The 27703-nt window shown below is 37.9% G+C and overlaps 1 long non-coding RNA gene across 2 annotated transcripts in view; it reads left to right on the top strand.

The window, feature by feature from the left end:
* LOC102546931 (uncharacterized) overlaps positions 1-27703 on the top strand; it is a 150036-nt gene that overhangs the window by 69035 nt on the left and 53298 nt on the right. The window contains exons 3-8 of one of the 2 annotated variants that reach the window (XR_015642502.1): positions 9091-9156; positions 12639-12722; positions 13477-13618; positions 13756-13996; positions 19742-19795; positions 22390-22475. This is a non-coding gene — a long non-coding RNA (uncharacterized LOC102546931). The remainder of the gene's footprint in view (positions 1-9090; positions 9157-12638; positions 12723-13476; positions 13619-13755; positions 13997-19741; positions 19796-22389; positions 22476-27703) is intronic. The other variant, XR_015642503.1, reaches the window with a different exon arrangement.

The following is a 27703-nucleotide window of genomic DNA, read 5'->3' as shown; positions in this document are numbered from 1 at the left end:
AACTTTGGAAAAGCTGAACAGAGATAGTAGTGAAAATTTCCATGCAGCTTACACCAGCTAACATGTCAGGGTGCAATCAGACACATAACCAGCATATGTATCCATTCTGAGCATGGTTATCAAGACTGTCTTTTATTGTAGAATTCCAGTGTTTTATTATCAGTAGTATAATCCATGTTATTATGTGATTTAAGAAATTATTGAGACTGTGGGATATTATCTTATAATGCCATCATCTGACAATCTTAAAAATGTATCTGTCCTGAGTACTTTTCTTATATGTGCTCCCCATTCCCACCCCAGCCAACAGACCAAGCAAACAAAAAAATATAAAATGGGCCTGGAACTGATTTCTCATTGAAGTCTTACAATGCAAGTCACCCATCCAGGGCACATCATTTTCATTAAAAAAAAAATTAGCCCAGCGATTACAGTGGCTTCTGGAATGGGATTGCCTAATTGTCATTTCTGCCCAGGTCAGTACCCATGCTCTTATACTGAATGTATTCACCTGGAAGCTTACTCATTCTGTGAAATAAATATATATATATATTATCATATCATTGGTCTGTGTTTAGAGTATGATAAGGTTCATATTTGAGAGCACTTAGACCTGAGACTGAAAGAACAAAGACTTGGTTACCATCAGCTGCTGTTATATGTAAGAATCACTTTCTCGATTGAAGAAGCTGAAGAGGTTTGTAACCCCATAAGGACAATACCAACCAAGCAGGGCTCCCAGGGACTAAAGCACCATTCAAAGAGTACACAGGGACAAACCTATGGCTTCAGCTGCATATGTAGCAAAGGATGGCCTTGTTGGGCACCAATGGGAGAAGAAGCCCTTGTTCCTGCCAAGGCTGGACCTCCCCCTTCTCTCACAACCCCCCCTCCCAAGTGTAGGGGAATGATAGGGTGGGGAGGTGGGAAGGGGTTGGGTAGGGGAACACCCTCATAGAAGGGGCAGGGGGTTGGTATAGTGGGTTTATGAATGGGAAATTAGGAAAGGAGATAACATTTGAAATGTAAGTAAAAATATCCAATTTAAAAAAGAAAAAGAAAGTAAAGATGTGTGGACAAAATGATATACTGGGATATATTATGACATACTGTGGCTTGTACAATGAGATGTTTACTGTGCTTTATTTTATTTAGTTAATTATTTTTGTTATTTATTTCATTTTGGGGGAGAGCTTGTGACAGAGTGTACATATAAAAAGCAGGGTAGATGAGAGGGATTAGGGTACATTATGTGAAATTCAAAAAATCAATAAAGGATTTAAAAAAGAAAAAACAAAACAACACCATAAGAGTCACTTTCTCCCTCAGCATATATGAAAGATATGCTAAGCTTCTGGTCAGTAGTAGAATAGGGTAAAATAGAGAAATAGTGGGAGTGGGAGACCTGGCCTCTGACATTATAGAGCACACCAGTTGGTTTTCCAGTGTCAAACGGTCTACCCTAACAAAGTAGACACAATTAACAATACACAGAGCGCGAACAGATTATATTTAAAAATGTATGCAATCACGATTAGTGGGGAAAAAGAGGCCATAAGCATGCAAAAGAGTAGGGAATGGGAACTATGGTAGGCCTCCCTCTCCTGTAGTGTAACCCATATCTTGCTCACTTCCAAGAAGGACCTTCTTAGTCTTTCATCATAAAATATCTTGTTACCTTATACCCAGAGCCATTCACTTGAACTGGACAGAGGGGTATAGTCTTCACTTGCCAGAAAACCATAAAAAGAAAAAGGTTTCCCAATGTTATCTTGACAAATCTCATATATTTTAAGCAAACTGACACTGATTTCTTGAATTTTCTGACATGAGATCTTAAGAACTGCCAAAAGCAGGTTTGACATTTAGGGAAGGAACCAAGCTTAGGATGTGGTGATCAGAAAGATGGGCAATAGTATTGAATAAAACAGACATATTATGTCATGAATATGTATTTATTTGCTATTTGATGTTGAGGATTTATAGACATGCTACATATACTAGCCTGATCTCAATTTGGTTAGAGTACTACATGTAAAAGAACCAGGCACTACAAGGTTCATTGAGTATCCCAGAATTCAGCAGGGTTGATGCTGATGTTAATCATAGTTTCCCTATCTGTAACTGATGACTCCTGCATCATCACAACACTGAGAACCGGGTGTAGGCCTGCGAGATTTAGGAAGAAACACACACTCGGTCTTCCGTGTTAGGAGAATGCACCCCCGGGGGGGGGGTGTGCTTTACTCAGATCTCCTTATATACCAGAGGCAAAAGCCATGGAAAAACAATAAAGCAGGTAAAAATCCCCAACCAGGAAAACAGGAAAAATCTGCACCATGGAAAGTACCTGCCCCAAAACAGGGGCATAAACAACTTCTTAACAACAAGCTGAAGGGCTGGGCGAGGGGGAAGGGTGTCATGGAAAGCGCAGTCCCAAATCAGGGGGTGAGAGCAGCTGCCAAGAGTGTAAACAACTTCTTGCCATAGAAGGCTGAAAGGCTCAGCCAAGGGGAAGGGAAACACCCCAAGGTAGGGCCCAATATGTAACACCATCTTTCCAATGCAAACAGCTCAAGAAGTGACAATTTAATCCATATGCTTCTTACAGAATAGAATGCTTTTCCCAAAACTTGTTCAAAGGAGAGATATTTGGAGCTAAACTCTTCCCTGCCCAATGAATTAGCCAATACAAAGGCTTCTTGTTCCTTAATCTGATACTGTCTCAAGAATGGATATATGCATTGTAACCCTTATCTGTACGCAAAGGAAAGAAAACTAAGTAATTCCTTACCCAGCCAGACTTCAGTTTATGTACCAAAAGGCTAAGTACATGTGATCTTTCTTTTGTTGATGAAAAACATATTTCTTACTCTGTTGTCTCCAATATTTTCACAAAGAGGATGTCCTGGGAAGTGTGCATCAAAAATTGATTCTGACTCACACTATTCGTGTTCCACAAGAGCCAGAACTTGCCCTAGTAGCAGAGAAGGTGACTCCCCAACTGGGAACTCAGAAGTCTGTCCGTCATTCTATTTTATTTACTTTGTATCTAAATACTGATTTTTTAGAAATAAAGTCTCATTCTAAGTTCAGATTACTCTGGGAAATGTAAATTGGCATAACATTTTTCCCTCCTATTATTTTATTGACAGGTTAGAATAGAGTTTAATGAGAAAATACATTTACTGAGAGATATTCATGTGTTAAGTACTAACTGTAGGAATACACAAGGTGGACAGGAGTGCAGGTAGCAGCCTGGGTGGTAGAAGAAAAGGGCTCTTAGTCATAATCAACTTGGCCTGTAGGCATATTTAAGAAAAGCCTGTGACCACACCCCCACCCCCTCAAGTGTCCCAATAAGGGTAAAAACAGATCCAGGTTCCTGCTGTGTTTCCTGTATACCTATGACTGTCTGCCACCAGCCAGAGTGCCTGCAGGTGCCTAAAGAGAGAAGCTGGATTTTAAGCATTTTGCTTTAAAATGTGCATTTCCTTCTGTTTACATCTGCATATATCTTCCCCCTGATGTGGCAGCTTAAATGCTTTATTTACTTTTTAGAGCTGAGCAATTGGCTTTTAAGGTGTGGTTACAGCTCCTGTCCTTTTCCAGATGCGAACCAATTGTACACAAACACATAAACAATTAAAATGGTGGGATGGGGTGGGAAAAGGGGCAGTAAAGATGGTCAGAGTCAATTAAGCCAGTGAAATAAAAAAAAAAATAAAGGGTGGAATGGCATACACAGTAACCCATATTTTATTATTTTCCCTTACAACATTGTAAAATATACATAAGACCTTGATGTATGGATGTTTCCTTGAGAAAGGTGTGCTATGGCTCAGAGGCGGATTGGCGGCATGTGATGTGGGCAGCTGTAAGGTAACAACATGTTTTCCCATAAAAAGCAAAGGAAATAGGCACATAAATTCCATATAAACTGTCAGTGTGTCAGCTATGCTAACACCAGGGGAGCCGGCGCCCGGGAGCAACACTAACTTATGCACCTTCATTTTTCAAATACACACTTTGTGAAATTTCAAAACTGGCTGAAACCAGACTGCTTATTCTTCCTTCTCCTTCTCTCCCTCCTCTCTGTCTTCTTATTCTTCCCATTCATCTCCCTCTTTCTCTTAGCCCTTTGCCACTGGTTTCTTCTTCTCTTTCTTCTTTTCTCTTCTTCCTTTAATAGTTTCTCCTTCTCTATTCTCAGTGCCTTTAGAAGACCCTGGCTGTAGGTAAAAAAGAAAGACTGGAGTAGGAGTAAAAGGGATGTCAATTGGTGACCTTTACATAGGATGGTCTTATTCGCTTGGTGCAAAATAGCTCTTTCTGTGTACTTGGTAGTAAGTGCTGAACTCCGGTGACCTGAATCTGAACAATAACACATTTAATATGTTGTTTAAATATTTAAGAAAACTGCAGATTTGGGAAGTTCCTCCTTCCTCTTCCTTTTCTCTTTCTTTCTTTTCCCTTCCTCCTTCCTCTTTCTCTTTTTCTTTTTTTTATTCCAAATAGTTTCTAGGGTATGTAGTTGATATAACATATGTAATATATAATACATATATATACATATATATTATGCAGAATGCAAAAATAAAAAGTCTTTCCTTAGTGGTAATATATATGCAGTGAGCCACTATCACAGAAACACCTTTAGGGTCATGTACAAGAATGAAACTAATCCAAATCATCATATGAATCCCCCTAGGGATGGTTATGATTTTCTAGGATCTGTGTGGTCTAAGTAACCGCAGTTTTAAACTTGTCTTGAGATCTCCTTACTTTAAGTATCTGTATAGCTATTTCCTGACATTCTAATCTAGAGTTCTAATTCTGACTTAAATTTCCACTCATATTATGACAAGAGAATGTAGTTAATTCAAGTATAAAGGATATTCAGTGTTTAATATTTTGACCTTGTATATGACCAAAGATTCTACTAGTACCTGGGCTTAAACTTCTTTAGGCTATGTGTATCAGACACCTTGATCATGGGGCATCATAAAGCTCTTGTGCGCAACATGTGAGATGTTGAACAAGAATATCATAACGGAAATTTTCTCAGAAGTGAGGGGTTAGTTCAATCTTCAATGAATTCTTAAGTTCGGGATTTGAATTAATATGTAGAAAAGCTCTAATCAAAAGGAAATTGCTACTTTCTTTAAGTGTGGGGCTCAACCCTCATGTGAATCTGAAATGTGTGTCACAGGGTCTCTCATCTAGGATTTTGTCAACACTAAACTGTTATAGATATAAAATAATTGTATGAGCTGTCAAAGAATAAACTAAAGAGATGATCTCACTCACAGCCCGAGATTTTACACATCAGTACATGACCTCATAATATCAACATTCATAATTACACGTTGAGAAAGGATCTGTCTAGATTTACTGCTGCATGCTCTAGCTATTAGTAACAATCCTATGATTCTGGGCTGTGTTGGAACCAGAATCAGACATTGATATACCAAAAGAAAAACATATCTATGATGTCCACCAAAATCACTTAGGTTAAAAAAAACCCAAAACCCCCCCAAAAAAAAAACAAACAAACAAAAAACAAAAAAACAAAAAACCCAAAACCTAAAATATCTACTGTTTACATCTCCAGATCCTAATTAGCATTTGCTTTATTAGCAAAGTTACTAAGAGACTGAGATGTAGAAGGGGATTGTCTATTCACAAATGTATTGAAGAAAGAGCCTCACATATATAGTTAATGTTGACATGGGCTTCCAAGCATTTTTTCACATTAAGTTGTTTACAATTTTGGGGTTATGTCAAGTCAAGAGAGAAGTATTATTTTTACCTACGTAATTTAAAGTTAGAACAATAATAAGAGCTTTTGGAGTTAAGAGGCAATAAAGATGGATTAAGATGATTAATGCATTCTTCTCTGTGATCTGACTATCTCTCTAAATGATGACCAAAATTATGCCTCAGTCTACTGGTAGAATTTCCATTGTGGGTTCTTTTTCTTTGAATAAGCTTTACCTACAGCGTCTCTTAAGTTTATAGCACAGCAACTTACGATGCTCTAGGACCAAGACGGCCTGACTTTAATTGTCTAGACGCATTGCTTTCTCCAGCAACCTTGCTACTGTTCCACCATTACCTACAGTATTATTAATGGCGGTTTTTCCTATTAGCTTTAAACTGTTCTTTTACGCTGAACATTTTGCCACAAAATTGTTACCAATAAAAATCCCCAAAGCTTAAAGGTTATTTTAAACACAGGGTTAGCAATGTGGGTTTCATTTCACCATTTATTTTGGTGAGTCATTATCTGTACACATTGTGTGAACTCTGTGCACATTTTTATACTGCTGTAATGTTTTTAATGACCCCATTTTAATACAAATGTCCTTAACAAAGCCATTAAAGGAAGGGTTTACAAGAACCAAGCAGGCTTTCCCTAACTACTCTCTGTATCAAATACTGTTGAATGATGACTTTTGAAGTCTGTGTTTTGAATTCCATGCTTTTATTTCATTTTAAAGTTATAATATATAATAAAGGATGCTGTAACACTTTTCTTGAAGTAAGCATTCTCTGAATCACATTCTCTAAGAGTCAGACAACCAAAAAGCAGAAGTATAGAATTACCTTCTTTCTAAATGCCAAAAACAATGAAGGCTATAGAACACATTTTAAGAATGCTTTCAGTCACTAAAAATCTCATTCAAAACCAAAATTAAACAGAAAAGGTCTTGCTCCTATTAACACTGTGCTCCGGGGTTACACTTCAGTGATTGGCATATACATCTAGCCTATATTACATAGGATTTTATAAAGGAGGCAACATTAAGTGAACCACCATGAATATATGTTAATAATAATAGATGGATGGAGGAACAAGAAATAAAAACAAATAACAACACACATGTTATTTGCCGGAGTTTTAAACTTTAAACACACACACACACACAAACACACACACACACACACAGAGAGAGAGAGAGAGAGAGAGAGAGAGAGAGAGAGAGAGAGAGAGAAAGTCTTATACCAATGCCAATAATTTACATCAGGTTATTAGTTTCTTTTTTTGTTCTTTCTCTGTGACAGAAAACCACCTGACAGAAGCATCTTACATAATCTTCATTTGTGGCTTGCAATTCAAGAGGATACAATAAGTTGTGCCAAGGATGGCATGGTGGCAGGAACCTGAATTAGCTGGTCACACAATATGTAAAGTCAATAAGGACAAAGCAGATGGAAATCAGGACCTTTCCAAATCTCATAGCCTACCTTCACTGATACTTCTATCAAAGATTCAGCACATAAAGGCTCTACAATCTTCCAAACCAGCAGCATCTTTTGGGGTCAATGTGTTCAAATACATGGGACTATGGGGATCATTTCTCACTCAAACCCCAATTGGGAGAAGACACCAAATAACAGGATGATAGGAAATCATAGTACTTCACCTACATGTAGAAAACATTCCTAGTCCACAGTACTGCTGTCTGTGTGATCTGTCTTAGTGTTCATAGAAAAGCAAAGGTGTGCAACAATCCATAGGATTCAAGAAGGCATTTCATTTTAACTGGACTAAATAGCCAGTGTCAGCTCAACCACAGGATTCTGACTCAGAGTCATTTATTTGGGGCATATTTAAGCACAGCACAATTTAATGAGAACTTTCCAGGTGATAATTAAGTCAATTCTGTGCATACAATAAAGCATCCATAAATATCCTTGAGGAAGGAAAGCAAAGTAAGGATCAGACATGAAGTATGTTAAAAATCTTTGTAAAGTACCTTTTTCATCATCCATAAAAAAATGTGTTTATAGATTGATTGCGTGTGTGACACTTTCCATAAAGAGTGACTGAGAAATGTAAGCTCATGATAAGCATCTGGAGGAGGATCTGGTATGGTCACAACCATAAAGATAGCGCAAAGGTCACCAGGCTATTAAACCACACTCCCAGCCTGCTTGGCAGATAACAGGTTATGCATTCCTCCCTTTGAAGGAACAACCCTGTTTATCTAACCTTCCAGGTTTCTCTAGTGCTTATCTGTGAGCACAAATAACTCTATGCCTTCTACAATCTGAAGTGGTATAGTAGCGAACCCTGAGAAGTTGATTAGGGTTTTTATTAACATGATCCACATAGTATATGTGGTGGAGAAGGAAGGAGTGGAATGTTCAGCCAAAGGTCTGCCATTCATCCTTACTTTTATTGACTCCGTCTTCCAGCTATTGGACTAAATGATATTAAGCAAATATCCTTTGAGTACTTGCCATAGGCTGTGCTTTTCACATTGTTTCAGTCTTGGTCTCTATCTATAGGAAACTTAAATGTTTGCAAAGTGAATTTTTCCACCCAATGGGTAATATGATCAGACATAAACATGTTGGGGATACAAGATATTTTTTTCCTTTTAGGCTTGGCATGGTCACACATTGCAGCTGGAAATGTGAATATTGGAATCTCTTAGGATTTGGATCTCACATTTTCTTATGGTACAGGAAATAGCAATGGAACTTGTCCATTAGAACAGAAGGATAAGGGGTAGTACAGAAGGAAGAAATATTTTTCTTGGTGGTCATGATATTCTCTCTGAGGAGCTCTGCTCTATTAGGTGGGCTAATGGGAAATAAGGAGACACAGTAAGAAAGCTCTCTGGCATGAATTCGTGAGAGTGGAGGGGGAGAGACTTGAAGGTAATAAAGTGGAAATCAACATGGCCAATGTACAGATATTAACATTGGAGTTGAACCTTGGGTAGAGGGATGGTAAATGACAGCGTAGAGTAGGGAGGTACAGATATTTTTGTTGCTGTGAAATTTTCCCAAAAGGAACAGTTAAAAGGAGAAAACGTTTGGCCTTGTTCCATCAGAGGTTACAGTCCATGGTCAGCTGGGCTCGTTGTTTCTGTGTCTATGGGGGGACAGAGTATTGTTTTGGGGCAGAGCTCCATACATCGTGGTGGAAAGGAAGGGGAGGAGCAAGTGTAGCTTTAGCAGGCTTCCTCTTCACTTTCCCTTTCACTAAATCTCAGCATGTACGATAGTCTGTTTGTCTTAGTTAATTACGCCAGAAAACTGCTTATAGCTTCACACCAAGGTCTTTTTTTCTAGTCTCCTAGGTACCTCCTAATTGAATCCACTTGATCATCAAGATCACTCATCCTAAAGGGTTCAGCTGTAAGTTCTCTCGCAATTTAGATGCTGTTGTTTACGTGCAGTAAGAGGTTATTGAATTCAGTGTGAGACCCATTTCCCTTTTCTGACAATGGGTTTATAAACCAAGGCCATTTGTGCTGAAATTGAATTTTTTTTTCATCTGAAAAGAGCTTGAAGGATGAAACATCTGCTCAGGGCTTATCGCTCTAACTCTTCAGCACGTCAGAGCTGACTCCCCTGTCTGCCTAGAGAGGACATGTGCATCATGAAGTGCCAAGAACATCATTTAAAGAGCTACATAGTGATGTCAAAACAAAACAATAGCTTCAGAGTCACCAGCTTTAACACTAGGTATCCAAGTGGCTTCAGTAAAAGTTAATCCTACTAAGTTTCAGTTTTTCATTGTAAAAGAATATCAATGAAAACTAGGATAACGTCAATTTTATAATGTTTAGAGAGTCTTAAAAGAATTTCTGCACTTCATAGAAAATGTCAGTGGTAACTTTCATTAACCCCCTCTCCTCTATCATCAATAAAACTAATATCTCATAGGTCAGTTTTATACACAACTTAGTTCAATACATTAGAGTTGATTTGAAGGATGACATTAAGTTCCCCATTCACAAGTGTCTTCCCCAGAATCTGCTAACACACATTCTTGATGGCTGCTAGGATCTAGGGACCTGTGATTAAATTACCTTGAAAATGAATGCATTTTCTTGACAGCTAGGGAAAGAGGTCCTCCCACTAAATTATCGAAGAATGGAAGAGGATAAAATATGGGCTATTCATGGCATTATCATATAGATTACTACATAAAGAAAAGGTTGATGTGTATCTACAACCATGTTTCTGGATATACATACTAAATTAATGTGAAAAAGCTGATTTAGCTTTGGATCCTGCAACCAACATCACTCTTAGCAGGGTGATGGTCCTCTGAGTATCGCTTGCATTGTGGGGAAACTAGTGTGCCTTGTAAATAGTGTTAATTGGGAGAATATTTGAAATCTAAAAATTGCTGAACATTTTTATGCTTAGATGGTACTTAAGATGACAGAATGGCTCAGTTTTAAACCATGTCTAGCTTTGAATATCATAGACAAATTTTAAAGGCTAACTTGTAAATTAAAAATCTTTGCAACAAATAATTACTTCTGTTGAAAATATACCCCCTCTCTTCTGAACCATAAATGACTTTTGTGCAGAACCGGATTCCTTCTTTGGTCTACACAATAAAATCTTCCTTTCCTAGTAATACCATTGGTGATACTCATCCTGGTTTTCTAGCCATAGCAAAAATCATTAAATCATAAATTTATCCAACTGAGGGCTAATATTAATCAACAACTGATGCTTTTGCTGTGAATAAGCAGATCTGGAGAGAAATGTGTGCCTTGTGCAGTGGTGACTAAAGCAAGAGCTCCTCTTACACAAAGGACACTTTTTCACATTGTTTGGGTTTGGTGGTAGGCGCAGTAAGAATGTTCCTTATAATACACAGGTGCCTCTCATTCAACATGTAGAATTTGATGAAGATTTGATCCCAGCATTAGTTGAATACCATGCTTTTTTTTCTAATATGTCGGCAGAGATGCGGTAAGTATGGCTGACTTTTAAAAGATACTTCTTTGCTAATTTTATGACCTCCTCTGTAGATCAAGAATTTTGGGGACTTCTTTCAAACAGATCTTAACTTACAAGCATTGAAAACAAACAAAGAAATTTATGGAGTTATTGGTTAAAGAAGATAATCAGAGGCCTTCTGAGATAAAGACTGTGACATTGGCTTGATTGAAAATGCTTACATTGATTTCTGGCATGATTACCATAGCACAGGGATAGAGATAATGTGTTCTATTATGAATCATTTCATTTGTGATATGGTGCTTACATTCATCACTTAATAAAAACTTAACACTCTCTTTGCTTGGGACTCACCAAGCATATTTATAGTTTTCCACATTTGGTTTTGAATAATCATTTTAGGCTAGCAAGATGCACTGAATATGAAACTTATTCACATAACTTAAACATATAGCATTTGATATTCCTGTCAGGTATACAGAATCCGGGAGAGCAAGAAGGAATACATACACACACATACACACACACACACACACACACACACACACACACACACACACACACACACATATCACATTCCAAAAAAACAAAAGGGGGAAAGGCATAATTATTATATTATCTAAAAAATAAAGTGCAGAATAATTTACAAATGGGAAGTGATTATTGAAGGGAAATTATTATGCGTGTTGAATCATTTAATGTGATCTGATCTTATTATGTACTTGTGGATTTTTTTAATTTTTATTAGTACCTTTATTTCTTTTATTTCTAGTTCTTTTGATTGTTACATGTAATGTGTGCAGAACAATTTTAAGGATTATAAAGAGAAATTTTAAACAAATTTCTTACTACCCTCAAAAACCCAAAACTGAGTCATTTAATAGGGTGCATTTAATATTTATTTGCTGCAATCTGATAGTTCTTTAAGTAATACCTGCAGAATGTACCACTTAACATATAATTGTAGCACAGGTATCTAGAATTAAAGAATTAAAATAAACTTGCTTTTAAAACCTGCTAGCAGCATCCAAATTCATCAGTGAGTATAGTCTATGAATATAATAAATTGTAAAATTTATTTTAAATTTTTAACTATCCTATCCTGTCAATCTATAACTGAATTTAACTTGTTATTTCACAAAACCTCTGTTGACATACCAATGATATGCTTAGTCCAATGTGTAATTAAAGAATATATGTATTCCTCTTGGTTTCGGTCTTAATGTGCTCTATGGAATAGTTTTATTCCTTCAGAATTCAATATGATCCTCTTATTTTCATAGTGAAGGCTCTCTTAGTTACTTTTAAGGTATCTATTAAAATTTTATCTTTCTATTCACCACTATAAACCAAACCCAGCTTCTTCATTGCCTTTACTGGTCAACAAACACTCATGTTTAGTTATCTGTCTGTGTATTGATCATGTAGAAGCAATGGATAAGTACTGTTCCACCAATAAGGATAGAAATAATCTATATCCAGGTGACCTGTGTATGTCCAATTGAGAGAAAGGACTACATAACTGCCCTCTTCCATGTTGTCTTAAAAACATTGTTTCAAGTCAGATCAAATCCAAATTCTGAACCCAACATCTTACCCCATAAAAGTTTATTTCATAGATTGGTATTTCTTTGACATCTGATATTAAAAAGAGGTTTAAAATCTTAATAGCCCCATCTCACACCTATCTCATTTTAATTAAACAAAAGGGTCATGTGATCAATACAATGTAACTGTAATAAAATTTTCCTGTATGTGATAGCAAACATGGAGTCCCTTAAATTATATAGCTTGGGAAGACAGAAGAGAAGATAAACGATGAACGGCTTGTTTTGAAGTCTTGATAACCTTAATTCTATTTATCCAGCATCTGTCACTTGTTAACTCATCTATTCAATTGTGCTGCCTGGTTTCAGACCTTCAGTTACCAGGATAATGCAAGAAGACTGTGGAAGGATCGATAGCAGGGAAGCAGAATGGGACCTTAAGGTAATTTTCAGGTAAGTTGAAGCAAGACATAAAACACAGAACTCTCTAAATTAAAGTATAGAAGTCTTTAAATAAAGCACTTTTAGATACTAAAGTCTCCTGGCAGTAGCCCCAATTCCCAACTTGACTTCATGAGAGACCTGCACTGTGCTCGGGAATTCTAGAGGAGAAAAGCAAGACTATATTTCCTGACCTTTGCTGCATACTCTTGCCTTATAAAAATGGGTCTGAGTCTCCTCAAATAGAATCCAGTCCAGATGGGAAAGAGCAATCAATGTCCAAGCTACAAGAGGTTTCCCTGGGGTTAATCTTACTAGTTATTGAAAGGCACATGGGACAACTGCTGTTCATTCTTTTATAAGGGACAGAACTCCACAACTTTTGCTATTGTCTTAGGGGAAAAAAAGAACATGTGGTGTTTCTCAGATGCATTTCATTGCCTTGTAACTTGAGGGTGGTTGTCACAAGTGGAATCAAGCAAGCAAAAAAGATCTATTGGAGCAATTGGTGGCAAACAGGGACACAGTACAATGCTTAGAGTTTCTGCACTCCATCTCTCCTCTTTCTGCCTCTGTTTTACTTTGCTTCTCATTAAATTAATACAGAATTAAAACTTTGTAAATGTATAAAATGTTTATACTGTCGATCTGAAATCCAAGTTTGATTATAGTTAGAATAATTTAGCAATGAAGGCAATGCCAATTTAAATGCCAATGTAGTCCCATGTACAAATTCTGATTTCATTAACTCTGTAATTTCTTGCAGGGATGTTATAAGATGATAGTAAACCCAGGCAGATATGTATATCTGTGATCAGAGGCCTCTGGAACAACATCTCCAGCCCTGCCCTTTGAAGTGGAAAGTATTGTCCCCTCATCAGCCAGAGCATCTGTCTATGAAATCAAAGGCAAGAATATTTAATTAGTATGAGTACCAAGAAGCCTATCCAAGGGTATCTGTGTCACTTAGAAGCCATTAAGACTAAGTCTTTCTGAGACTGAGTCTTTCTGACAGGACAGATTCCATTTTTCTCCTTTTCTCTAGAATTCCGTGAAGACAGATGACAGTCTTCACTTGTCTAAGAAAAGAAATCACTGATGTCCCAATGAAGGCCAAATTCCTGCAGAAGATGCTGCTTCAGAGTTTCTTCATGCGACAGCCAGCAGGCTCTGCTTTACATGGACTTCATCCTCCATCAACAGCAAAATCTGCCTCTGAAGACACCATATACTGCTTCTAGGATGTAGTATTCTCTTAACTCCTCTATCCTCTCCAAACCTAACACGTAAGCCCACTCTTCCAAGGCGTCATTTCCATTTCTTGGGGAGCTCGTTGCTTTCCTTTCTGAGTCATCAAATCACCTTTTGAACTTAATACTTCCTCGAGACGTTCTGACTTGTACCATTACTGGGCTCCATTTTTTTTCTTTCTTGCATATATGCCAGTATGCCTTGGAAACTAGGTTTTTGCTTCCCATGAATGAGCAAACACTTTTCCTAAGCGAAATCTGGACATATCACAAGGGGAAACTCTGCAGGCAGTAGAAGCATTTACTTCAGACTCTCAGAAGACAGTGAGGCCTTTCTTGTGGAGTCCATGAAGCGGGTCAGAAGGAATCCTGCTTCTGATATCTAACCCTTTAGGGTGCATATTTCCCATTGTACCTTCACATTCGTGAAAGCAGAACCCCAGGAACCTTTAATCAAAACCACCAAAGCTGCAACAAAGGTCAGCAAGCAAGAAGTGGATCTTAACATTTTGGTTGAGTTTTAATAAATGCTAACTATTTTTAGCCAAAATTTATGTATTCTTAAGGTTTTATTTTATTGTTTTGGAAGAGCTGCTGAAATTAGCCTGACTCTAAGAAAACCCTACATGGCTACATTACCTTTGGCCCAAAAGGGTCGCTACCCACTGGTTGAGAACCATCATGACATCTAACTCTGACTAGTCTCTTAGGAATGATGCTAAGTTGAGACTGCTTTTCACTCTCTCCCTCAACTGAAAACTTTGGAGCCTTAAAATGTTTACCAAAGTAAACACTGTGGTGTTGCATAAGCATTATCTCACTCATGGCTTTGCTTAGGCGGCTACTGAATAGATAAATGCTCTGACAGCTGAGGACAAAAACATCCTCAGGAATCACACCATTTGCTCAGCATCACCTTCACAGATTCTGCCAATGCCAGTAAACCAACCACTTAAATGCAGCTTCCTTCTAACTTGGACAGGATTTACTCTACTATATGATACTTTTGCCTCTAGCTCAAGAAGCCATTTCACAAGAGTTTTTGTTGTTGCTGTTGGTTTTGCTTGTTTGTCTGAGACATGGTCTCATGAAGCTCAAGCTTATCCCTGTCTAGCTAAGGCTGGCCTTGGCATCCTGATTCCCTCTGCCTCCATCAGTAAGTGGTGAGTTGTGAAATAATAAAGTAAATACTTTTGCCACACTCAACACAGAGAAGAGGCCCATGGCTACCTTGCAGGGGAAAGAGGAAAGAGGCAACTGGACAAAAGCTGCAGATAGTATTTTGTAATTAGCAAAAAATGATTATATTGTTACACAAAAGTTATAGAACCTTTAATAGAAGAGCAACCAGAGGGCAACTTCAGTTTCTCCGGGAAGCTGGAATTCAATGAATATGCTAATATAGCCTTGTGGTGAAAGACACTAGGCTTGAAGGGAGATGATAGCTAGTGACTTTGGGTTTTAAGACATTAATTCAACAAAGCTGGAGCTTCTGTTTCAGAGAGGAAGTCAGAGTCAGCTGGCCAGGTTCCTCCCCATGTGCTGCTGATGTTAGAAAAAGAGTTGAGGTTTTAGTTTTCTCTGAGACCTTTCTAACTCATTTTCAGATTTTTAAAATAAAAGGAGGAAAACCTGTATGTCGGCTAAAAGATCCAGTAAAAGGAGACACACTTGAGAAGCCATGTTAAAGAGCACATAGCAAAGATTACCATTTTTCATTCTCTCTTTCTCCTTTCATTGTCCCCTTTTCCCCAGACAAAAACAGGTGAACTGAGTGAGACATGGGGAGCAGTGTAAGAGCCTTCTCTCCTGGTTCTGCCTCCTACAGCTTCTACAGTGGAATTAAACTCAGGGTTTTCTGTTCACCAATGGCTTCACACCACTAGCAAAAAGTAGTGGGTTTTTTTTTTGTTTGTTTTTTTTTGCACAGATGAGCTCAATTTCATGTCATATACTAAGGAAAGGGCTGTATTCTAATTCAAATTAAAATCACTCAACTCTATGAGAGGGAGGAAAAGCCTAAAGGAACTGATGAAAACTAAGAAATGGGAAAGAGAAAGAAAGAGTTCATGTTTCTCCTTACAATCAGAATATAGAAATGTGTGTGTATGAATGCATGTGTGTGTGTGTGTGTGTGTGTGTGTGTGTGTGTGTGTGCCCATTCTGATAAGAAGCAGACTGATTACTATCCGGTGAGAGGAAGGAGCAAACATGGGAAGAAGATGGCCAGGTAAAGGAATTATAACAGGCAAGTAAGAGAAAGATATAATTATACTTGAATATAAAAATATCACAATGAAATACATTCCATATGCTAATACTTAGTATGTTGGTTTAAATGAGAATGGCCACCATCAGGTGCCTATATGTGAATACTTGGTTCTTAGTTAGTGGAACTATTTGGGAAGGATTAGAAGGTTTAGGCATGTTGAAGGTTTGAATAAGAAGAATTTGTCTGGATTCTAGGAAAAGTCTTGATGTCTCCCTGGTAAACTCTTGTTTTGGCAATTCAATTTGAGTGAAGCAGTGAGAAACAGGGGCTGGTTAAAACTGCTCTATCCATAGTGAGCACCCTCACACACAGTCTGTTCTTTTCTCGTGACCTGGGTTCTTCTGACTGAAGATACAGAATCTGACCTCAAAAAACTTCTACCGAGGCCCTAATTCCAATCCACATTTTATATTGCCTTGGGGGAAGGCTTGATTTCACTGTCTCAATTTCTTCAGTTGTAGAAAGGGAGTGACAGTGGAATCCTTCTGATTGTTATGAGGATTAGCGGAGTTGACCAAGAATCTAGGAACGGTTGATAGACCAGGTGTTACTATACCTCGGCTCCTCCCACATAGTATCTCCACTTCCACTTAATACAGGCACATTCTTCAATTTGCTGACATGTTTCTAGGACCCTTCCTTCACTGGATTCTTTTAGAATTTCCTCGTCATTTCTCTCTGTGCTCTTATTCTACAGCAAGGTCTCTGTCTAAATCAAACGATGCTGCTAAAACAGAATTGGCCAATGAATTGGCTATTATAGAAAATCAGCATGTAAAAATTATAAATTGTGCTTTCTCTCTCTTTCTCTTATCATCTATGTTAACTGTCCTTTTTTTGCTTATTCATGCATTTACTTGGCAAATACACAAACAGAAAACCATAGAATGATTGATATGTGTGGAAACATAAAATAAAGCAGCTTTCTTCTCTAGAACAATCTATAATCCAATAGTGGATAAAGCAGGCACCCGAATTGCTGTAATGTTAAGTGGACGGTGATGGCTTTATTATAGAAGCAGCAGGAAACTGTTGTAAGATCTGGACATTATAGAGATAATTGCAGACTGCAAAGCTGGAAACAGGCTTCAAGGAGGAAGTGCATGTAAGGTTGTTCTTCGAGAAATGAACATGCTTTCTGCAGACTGAGAAGATATTACCCCAAAGGGGGAAGGTCCACAGGTTAATGAATTTCGGGTAAGTATCACTGTTGTGGATGGATCCTGTCAAATGGACATTGAGAAATAGCCACAGGCCCTGGCTGGGTAGAGGAAGAGGGCACCCTGGGAGATGTGTTCACTTGCATTTTCCCTCTCCCAGTGAGTTCCTTCAACACTATCTAAATCTCTCTGAAAATTGGACAAATCAGACTGTTTTAGTTTCACTCAGAATAGAAATCAATACTGAAACAATAGTTTTCCCATCCATTATGAACAAAAAAAATATATGTTACTGCTGACATTCCTGTGAAGTTGTTTCCTCAATATTGGCTGTAGTTCTTTGCAAGGACAAAACCATTATGTATGATTCTTCCTAGAAATAATATCACTCAGTACATATATTTAGGGAGCTCCTAGCATGTTCTGCGCATCGTGTTCTCTATTGATTATTTTTAGGATCACAATATTTGACTGAAGCATGCCTTATGCAGACAAAAGTACTCGGGTTTGTAGGAAGTGCCTTCCTAAATGCGACATTGCCTACCCTGGTTCATTGCATGCATATATAAAAGACAGAATCGGCATATTCCATAAAGTTTGCTTCACCCTCACTCTCTATCAAATATGACTAAATATTCTGGGGTTTGGTCATGTGTTTATTTTAAATACTCCAATTTTTCCGGTAATGTGAATGGAACTGCATACTTTAGTTTCTTATTTTCATGCAAAATATTGTTTTAAAGCCTGCAGTGAAGTTCTATGTATCAGTAATTCCTTTTACCTGCTATCTAATTTTCTCTTGAGGTAATAGCATATTGCGTATTCTAACCCCCTTCTAACCTCATATTTAGATAGATTTTTCTTTCCCTATAACTTTTACTATTTGATGTATACTTTACTGAATGTTTTTTTGTGTGTGATACACTTGTGTGAATGTACAAAGGTGTATAGGGGTGTGTGTGTGTGTGTGTGTGTGTGTGTGTGTAGGTCACAGGTTGATATTGAGTATTCTCAGTCTTTACCAACTTTTGAAATAGAATCTCTCAATGTCGTAGAACTTACTTATTAGCTAGCCTTAGCTAGACTGGATAGGTCTTGAGCCTCTGGGATCCTCTCTAGTTCTGGGATTCCAAATGTAGAGTGCTACACCTGGTTTTTGTAAATAGATTCTGAGTGTTGGAACTCAAATCTCCATGCCTGGGTGAGAAGCCCTTTACTAACTGAGCAATCTCATGCCACCATCTTTCTAGGCCATGGGCAACTTCCTCATACACTTTCCTTAATGCTTCTTTTGGATCAGTATCTTGAGCTCAATAAAGGAAATATTTTTACCTTTGTATGTACTGCTAGGCCAATCCAAATGAAATGAGTATATTACACAGTACTGTTCTGAGAATTGGTGTGTGAGCTCTGAACTACAGTTGAGACACAGATATGTTTACTAAAGTTGTGCATTTTACTTTGTTATTGTTCTGCATTACTGATATTTGAGTATATCATATTACTACATTTATATTTTCCATTTTCTCCCTTCAAATTCTTTCATATATATCGCTCTGCACTCTCCTTCAAATTCATTGCCTCTCTTCCAGTAATTGTTATTTCATAAGTATTTGTATTTTTAAATACATAGATATTCCTAAATATAGTGTGTTGGATTCATACAATGTTTCTTGCAGTATGGTTTGGGGACTGACCATTTGGCATTGGATTACCATTTGCATGAGTTGAGAGTTCACATCTTGACCCATAAAGCAAAGACCTAACAAGAAATGGTGTGGACTTTTGAAACTTCAAAGTCCATCCTCCAGTGACATTCCTTTTCCAATAAGGCCACACCTCTTAATCCTTCCCTCACAGTTCCAAGAACCAAACCAAGTATTGAAACATAGGAATTCATTGAGCCATTCTCATTCAAGCCACTGCACTTTTAAATCAACATACATTTTAAAAGAGTTATTTAAAGTTGTAATAAGATGATTCTAATATTATCTTATATGAAAGACCAAATAAATAATCTTGTACCCAAACTCTTCTTTTGCCGGAGTCTCTAATGACTGTTTCATCTGCATGCTAATTTCCATGTACTCTGGTGACAATATAGAAATATTTTTAGTCCTGTGTGAGTGTGTGAGAACCAGACATTGCTTTGGCCACAGCTCTTCCATAGGACGTTAACCCAAGTCAATTTTATTAGTTCTATAGGCATGGACATGATGTGACTATCATTTATCAAAAACTTGAAGTAGGGCTGGTAATATTCACAGTGTTCATTTTGTTCTGATCAGTGAACTACAAATTCCAGTCACTTGTTGAATCTTAAATTCTGATTTGCTGTTTTCTTCACAGGCTCATCTTGCTGAGCTTTGCCGTTCCCCATGCTACGTTCTGGAGAGGGGCAAGGTAAAGCTGTTGAGTTGTTATGGAGTTAGTGTTGTCTGCTTCCCTTTTCATGATATTGTATTCATGTATTGCCTCTTGTCTTACATTTGAAAACAATACGCTTCAAAAATGTTACTCAATTATATACTTGGGAAGATGTTATTACTATGAGCCAACATCTCCATTGGTTTTCATAATATATCTTATCAATAATAGAGAGGTGATCTATGATAGATAACCATTACAAATAAATTAAATAGCCACAAATAATCTTAGGACAGGCAGATAAGTACAATTATATTTGACATAATTACACAAGAAACACATTCTGTTGTAGATTTTTCCCTTTGGTTCTTCAATGGAAGATTGGAATGAGAGTCCAATGACAACAAAACTCATATTGTTTAGTGTACGACATTCTTTCCAAAGAATAAAAATCCCACCAAGTCTGCAACATAGATGTCTGCAGCCACATAATAATTAATAAAATAATAATAATAATAATAATAATAATAACAGTAAACAAAAAAAAACCTCTTTTCTTTTTCTGACTGGAGCCATGGACACTGTACTAGAGAAGAAAAAGAAACTTCCTACCATGCAAGAAACCCTTAAGAAAAAGAAAAGGAATTTCGCAGAATTGAAGGTGACGCATGCGTGTAAGAAGTTTGCACTGAAGTTTGCAAAAGGCAAGGAGGAAGCTCATCTCTGACGAGGCTAAGCACTATCACAGGAGAATGGACTAAGATTCAGAGGGCTAGGATGGCAAGGAAAATGGGAGTTCTATGTGCCTGTAGAACCAAAATTGGTGTTTGTCACCAGAATCTGAGGTACCATTGGAGTAAGGCAGAAAGGCCACATAGTATTGCAACTTCTTTGTCTTAGACAGATCTTCAGTGGCACCTTTGTTAAGCTCAACAAAGCTTCAAATAACATGCTGAGGGATTGGTGAACCGTGTGCGGGGCTACCCCAACCTTAAGTCAGTAAATGAACTCATTTACAAGTGAGGCTATGGCAAAATCAATAAGAAGCAAATTGCCTCGACAGATAATTCCTTGACTGCTCGATCTCTTGGTAAATTTGGCACCATCTGCATGGAGGATCTAATTCATGATATCTGTACAGTTGGAAAACGCTTCAAGAAGCGAATAACTTCCTGTGGTTCTTCAAATTATCTTCCCCACAAGGTGGAATGAAGACAAAGACAGCTCACTGTGGAAGGTGGGGGGTGCTGCAACAGGGATGACCAAACAGACAAGCTTATTAGACAGAGGAACGAAGGTGCTACCCAGGGCATTTTGGAAATTTGATTAGTTAATAAATAGTTACAATAGGGGCTGGGGATTTAGCTCAGTGGTAGAGCGCTTACCTAGGAAGCGCAAGGCCCTGGGTTCGGTCCCCAACTCCGAAAAAAAGAACCAAAAAAAAAAAAATAGTTACAATGTGACAAATTGAAAAAAAAAACCTTAAAAACTGCATCATAAAATGCCTTCAAACTTTTAAATTTCAGCATATGCATCTGTGTATGACTATGTGAATACCCCTGTGGCTCCTGAAACCAGAAGAGGAAATAGGAATCCCTGGATCAGAAATTACAGATGTCTGTGAGCTCATTGACATGGGGACTGGGAATTGAACTCTAGTCCTCTGGAAGAAGTTCTCCTGACTATAGTGCCATCTCTTCAGTCCCATAGAATAGATTTTTAGGGATTATTTCCACAGAAGCTATAGTTAGAATTCCTTTAGGAAAATGAAAGTTGAACTCTGGATTAAAGAATACTTTTTTGTTTTTTGTATCAGAAAAAAGCAGATATGAGTTTACCCAATTCACTCTCTTCACAGATGTTGTCTTATTATTTTTTTCTTTACTTTTTCCCAGGTAAGATTTGCTTTTACTAAATGATTTTTTTGTTTGAAAATAACATTATTGCAGAATGGGCTTTCCTCAGAATAGGACTATTACATTCAAATGTTCAGATCCCGTTTACAATGTAGGATTTGGGTGTCATGACTTACTAGTATGTTATGTGAAATTGAATACAGAATGCAAAATTTTGGTATCAAATAGATTTTTAAGTTTTTAAACTATTTTAGAATTAAAACACAATTATATCATTTTACTTATTCCATTTCCTCCTTCCAATCTCTTCCACGTCCTCTTTTGTTCTCTCTGAAGTGTGTGGTTTCTTTTTCTTTGTTCTCTCTCTCTCTCTCTCTCTCTCTCTCTCTCTCTCTGTCTCTCTCTCTGTCTCTCTCTCTCTCTCTCTCTCACACACACACACACACACACACACACACACACACACACACACACACATTATATGATTTCAGAACTAATTGCAGTATATAACCCATTTAGAAGCTCTTCTCTAAAAAAACCTATTTCTCCTGCTGTCTAAATTTCTTAGTGGCCTGTAGTTCTTTATCTAGGGTTGAAACCTATGAGCTTTCTCCCTTCCTGGCTATCATGTCTATTTGGGTTGTCCTTGTTCAGGTCTTATTTAGTCTGTTGATCTGATTGCATGGGTGCAGCTCCTCTGTAATCTCTAGGAGACAAAATCTAATGCAATTTCCTTTTCAGTGGTTCTGATGGTCTTTCTGTCCCTTCATCTAGGATCTCTGGGCCTTAAGTGCAGGAGTCATGTTGTAGATGCACCACTTGGTGATGGGCAACATATAGTCACTTTTCTCTGCATTTTGGTAAGCTGTGGTTTCTGTATTCTAATTTTTAACACTTATTTATTTTTATGTGTGAATGTGTGTGTTTACGTGTGGGTGTCCTTGTGCAGATGCAGAGGTTAGAAGATATTTTGTGGGAGTTATTTTCCTATTTTAAGCATGTGAGCTCCAAGAATTGAACTCAGGTTATCAGCCTTGACAGCAAGCACCTTTATATGTTGAAACATCTCAGAATCATCCTAATATCAGCTAGGGAATTTTTAAGTTTTATGACTTTGGATTTGATTAGTTCCTATAAATTAGAGGTTAGTAATTGATACCTTGAATGATTGTCTTGAAAAAAAGAGGTGTAATATGTAAACAAAATGAAAGGTGTTTCCTAATACTACATGCATGCTAAGAGCTCTTCATTGTCTTGGGACAAATAAATACAGAAACATGAGTAGTTAAATTGATAAATTACATATATAAATCTCTATTGAATATTCAGAAGCTTGTCATGGTAATAAGCCATTCCTGCTGCAATAATTAATTTTACCTGATAACTTGGGAAACGGGTTATCAAAACAACTGACCAGACATGTTGGGTCTATCTGCGAGAATTCTTCCAGATGAGATTTCATTGAAGGCTGTAGGAAGAATAAGCTGGTTTCATATCCCAAGACTGGTGGGCTGGAACTAATCTGTTGAAGACTTGAGAGAGTAACAAGATTGGGACTGAAGATGATCACTTTATCCCTGATGACTTGAGGTGGGGCGCAATTATTCACCTTTAGAATTTAAGTTAAAGAGTCAGCTTGAATCGAGTTCAACCAGTCATTTTACAGAACAGGGTTAATGTGTTGCCTCTTGTTGGTCTTCAGCCTGTCATTGTAGGCTATAGGGCTTTGCAGCTTAGTCATATCAGTCATTACTTTAAGATAAATTTGTGCCTCTGTGTGTGTGTGTGTGTGTGTGTGTGTGTGTGTGTGTGTGTATGTGTGTGTGTGTGTGTTCTCTTTAATAGTGAATACTGGTGAATATTTCAAGTTTCTATTACTTTGAACTTTCAGGCAAATCATCACAACTCACAACAAAGAAAGTCTGTTTGTTTGTTTGTTTCTACATACCAAAGACTCACAATGAACAGATATGTATCCCAATGTTCCCTTCAGTTTCCATTTTACATGCTGTTACTCTGAAATTTAATGATAACATATTTATTTACATATGCTAAAAAGTCAGAAAGCCTTAGGGAGGAGGTAAAACTAAACTAAGGAACAATTGTTTTCCTATCCCTGAGGCCCATGGGATGAATTTATAATGTGAACAGTAGGGTTCCAGCTCATCTCTGACTTGAAAAGTGTTTGTCTTGGATACTAACTCAGCATCCTGTGATATCGCACCGTCTGAGTCACCTTCAAAGGCAAGAGAGAATTTTTAAAGGCAGGATGCCATTATTTCTCAGACACATATACACTGCCCCTCCACAAGCAAAGAAGCACATGCTAACAGAAAGATGGTGCTGCACCAAATCTGATGCTTAGAAAAAGAACAGAAAATAAGAATATAAAAGTAACACAAGGACCTGGCTTTGCACATAATTCTCTGTTCAGTAGCTAAGGAGGGAACATTTGCTTAGAACATGAAGAGAACTAGTGTACTTCTAAGTGGATGATATATCAAATGACGATTTTAGAAGTATCCATTATTCTTCAATTAAATTCAAAAAATAATAAAATGTGGTTTCATATAATAGAGAGAGGGGGGTTACATTGTTGGCCTAAGTGATACTTACAAATTACAACAGTTCTCGGAGCTCAGTGTGTTTCCAGTGAAGTAGGATACATGCGAAAATTCACAAAATAACCAGACTTTCTCTTCCGTTTTCAGCTTATGTAAGATTTACCAGTACTTAAAACAAGTAGAAAAACATGGAAATATGTCTTAGAGGCATAAGACAAAAAAGAAAGAGAACGAAAGTATAATGAACCACTGGTTTCTGCATTAGGACTCAGTAAATACCAAATATAAGAAATATACAAAAGAAGCAAGTGCCTGTTATTTATTTGTGTGTGTGTGTGTGTGTGTGTGTGTGTGTGTGTGTGTGTGTATGTGTATTAAGAAAGAAAAAGACAGAGACAAACAGAGATGAGACGGAGACAGAGAAGGTGTCAGGACAACTTATAAAAGTCAGTTCTCTCCAACCATTAAGGACCCTGGAGTTTGAACTTCAGTACTCAGGCTTGGCAGCGTCTTTATTTGTCCAACTATCTGTTAGTGACTGCTTTACCACATCTTAAATATATCCAATCATTAGCCACCCAAACTACCAAAAAAGCCCATTACTCAAAGGTACTTATTCCTTCTTTAAATGCACAAAACAAGTGACCTACTTTACTGTCAATTCAATCAATATACTATTCAATCAATTCACTTTTTATTCAACACTTTATATAAACAACACATAATCCTAAATTTACACTAAAATGAAAACAAACATGTGTTGTCCCCACAAAGCTTATAACCCAGCTGCGGAGTTAAGAATATCAGATATGTGTACACATAAGGAGGGAGAATTATAACAGAAAGTGAATGTTTATGAATGGGTTTGTCCCATTCATAAAATACTCACAGGAATGGGCTATACATTCTTCAAGACAAAAGGCTGAAGGTGTCACTGGAGATAAAGAGTCTGTGGAGAAAGCTCCAAGCAGCCTTGAGGAGAAGGGGCTAATAGCTCTCCTTGATGAAATAAGCACGTCCTGTGTCGGCTGTCAATAGAGGAGGGGTTTCAGAAGCAGACATGCAGGGTCAAAAACTGTGAATTTTATTCCATGAACGGTAAGGAACACTTAGAGGATTTTGAGTGGAGTGTTCCTTTACTGAAATGACCTTTTAGATATGAGATCTACATGACGTATGCAATTCTGTTTTCCGGGAAGCAATAGCAGTAAGTCTAGATGATGACAAAGAGGTAGATGTGAAACTCTGAAGGTAAGAAGTAATGGTGTCGAGGTCAAGAGCCCCGAACTGTGCAGGACCTGGGTCACCTGGGCCTCTGCTTGTGATCTCTTCCCACTTGAAGCAGTTTCTGTGGTCTTTTAACTTTAATTTTTAAAATTATTTTCACTTAATTTAAGTACTTCGATTTTTATAGCTTGTGTAATGAAAGTCTCCCTTCCTGTGGGGCAAGCTGACCCTCACCACTTACCTAGACAAAAACTTGCTCAGTCTTCAACTTTGTCACCTGGGCCAAGGAGTGGAGGCAGGTTTGTAGAATATTCTCCGGATTCCCTATTCATCTGAATATTGGAATACAGTGGAAGTGAGTTTTATCCTTTTGCTCTCCTGGTTAATCAAGGTCGTGCTTGACGGAAGTGGAGCTGCCATCCTTCTGGAAGCCATGCAAATCTCCTGAATATTAGAGACACACATTGAGAACTTCACTCAAAGGCAGGATGGATGTCAAAGAACATAACGGACAGAATTCTCACACACTCTTTTATTAGCATGATGCTTTCGTTTTTACACAGAAAGGGACAAAGAAGATGGGCTTAGCATCTTACAGGCTCAGGTAGAGCCCTGCAGCCTAGAAGGAAGCTACTGTGGCTCTGTGCACCTTCCTCATCTTAGAAAAGAAAGCTTTTCTTGTCCTTGCTCACATTCCCTTCCTCTTTTCCTTTTCCTCCCGACTCTGATCCCCTCTGTTATCTTTCTTGTTTCCACCCAGGTTTCTAGTTGTTCCGGGTCTCTCTCCTAAGGATAATAATTTTATTTTTCCGTTTCCCTGAACAAAAGATTGAGCACGGAGTACTGATTTCTGATTATCACAGCTCTTCCTCTCTGTTAGCAAAAATAGCATGTTCCTTTCAGAAGCCCAAAGGTGGAGCTGTTGTAAAAGGAGAAAGCCAGGCACACTGAAGGGGCCACCAGCACGCACACACATACACCATCACCAACACATACGTACTGAAACTGCATGGAGGGGATGCGGATCCCAGAGGCTTTGCTTCCAAAATATAAACATTGCCCCCGCTTTTGTCCCAATGAGAAATAAAAATCCTGATTACAGCAGATGCATTACTGCCAAATTGTGCAAAATAGAACAAGTATTAAGTGTCTGCTTAACCCCCTTTAATTGTTAATTCCATGCACTTTAGTTGATTCCAGTATTATCAAAATAACTGCAGGGAGAACGGATTGAAATTCATTTCAGTTCATTAATACCACCATTTATCAGCATAATGTCCTATAGATAATGATCGGAGGGTCATTCTATTTTCTCCATTTCTGAACTGCTGTAGAGTACACTGAAAAGCCCCAAGAGTGCTTGCATTTCCCTACAAAAGCTTTCACCAAATGTCTCTCACAACACAGAGCCTCTGCCTCTGCCTATAGTGACTTCTTGGTATTTTGCATAGAAGCAGCATTTGTTCCTTTAAGATCTTGACATTGTGTTTTTCTTTCTGCTTCCTGAGATGTGCCAAGCTTTAAAAGCCCATTTTGTGGAAAGAAAAATATTCAGAACCTCCAGAGCTATCTAAAGACAGTAGGGGAGTTGGCAAGAGGGCAGCATAGCTCAGAGCTAACATTCAGATAATATGCAGAGGGTCCTCAGCCCAATGCTGGGGGTAGGGAGAGAAAGAGACAGAGAGAAGGGAGAGAGTCCTCCTTCTAGAATCATTTGCTTGTTTCTTTGTCTGTATCCCTGAAGCCAAGGACTTCTGACTGATGTCTCAAACCAAGTAAACAATCGAGCTAATTTCAGCAAACCTCTTTTACTCTCAAAATATGACTTCACCCTTGTCACAGTAGTGTTTGCTTCTGACTGTGGCTTGCTGGACCGATCAGGGACAAAGTAACCTGCAATGCTTTATGCCCCAGAGACAAAAAGGTATTGATCGTTTTTGCCTCTGGAAAAACAAGTTTCTAATAATTTTCAGATATGTTGTAGATTGCACTGCTGTCTTTAATTAAAGCATGTAGTGAGACAGAAACCATGGGCTCGCCTGTTTTAATGGATCTTGACACCTGATTTACAAAGTGGCATGGATAATCTCAGTCTGGTGAGTGTGTGTGTGTGTGTGTGTGTGTGTGTGTGTGTGTACATGCTCAGGGTTGGTATGTGTTTGTATGTATGTTCTCTGTGCTGTATGTGTGCATATGTTCTTAGTGTTGGTATATAAACATGTAATGTGTATGTGTGTGTGTGTGTGTGTGTGTGTGTGTGTGTGTGCTGGTGCTGCTTCTGCAACTCTCTCTCTCTG

The sequence above is a fragment of the Rattus norvegicus genome, chromosome 18 (genome assembly GCF_021556685.1).
Source record: "Rattus norvegicus strain SHRSP/BbbUtx chromosome 18, alternate assembly SHRSP_T2T, whole genome shotgun sequence".
NCBI classification, from domain to species: Eukaryota; Metazoa; Chordata; class Mammalia; order Rodentia; family Muridae; genus Rattus; species Rattus norvegicus.
This window is presented reverse-complemented; position numbering and strand designations above follow the sequence as displayed.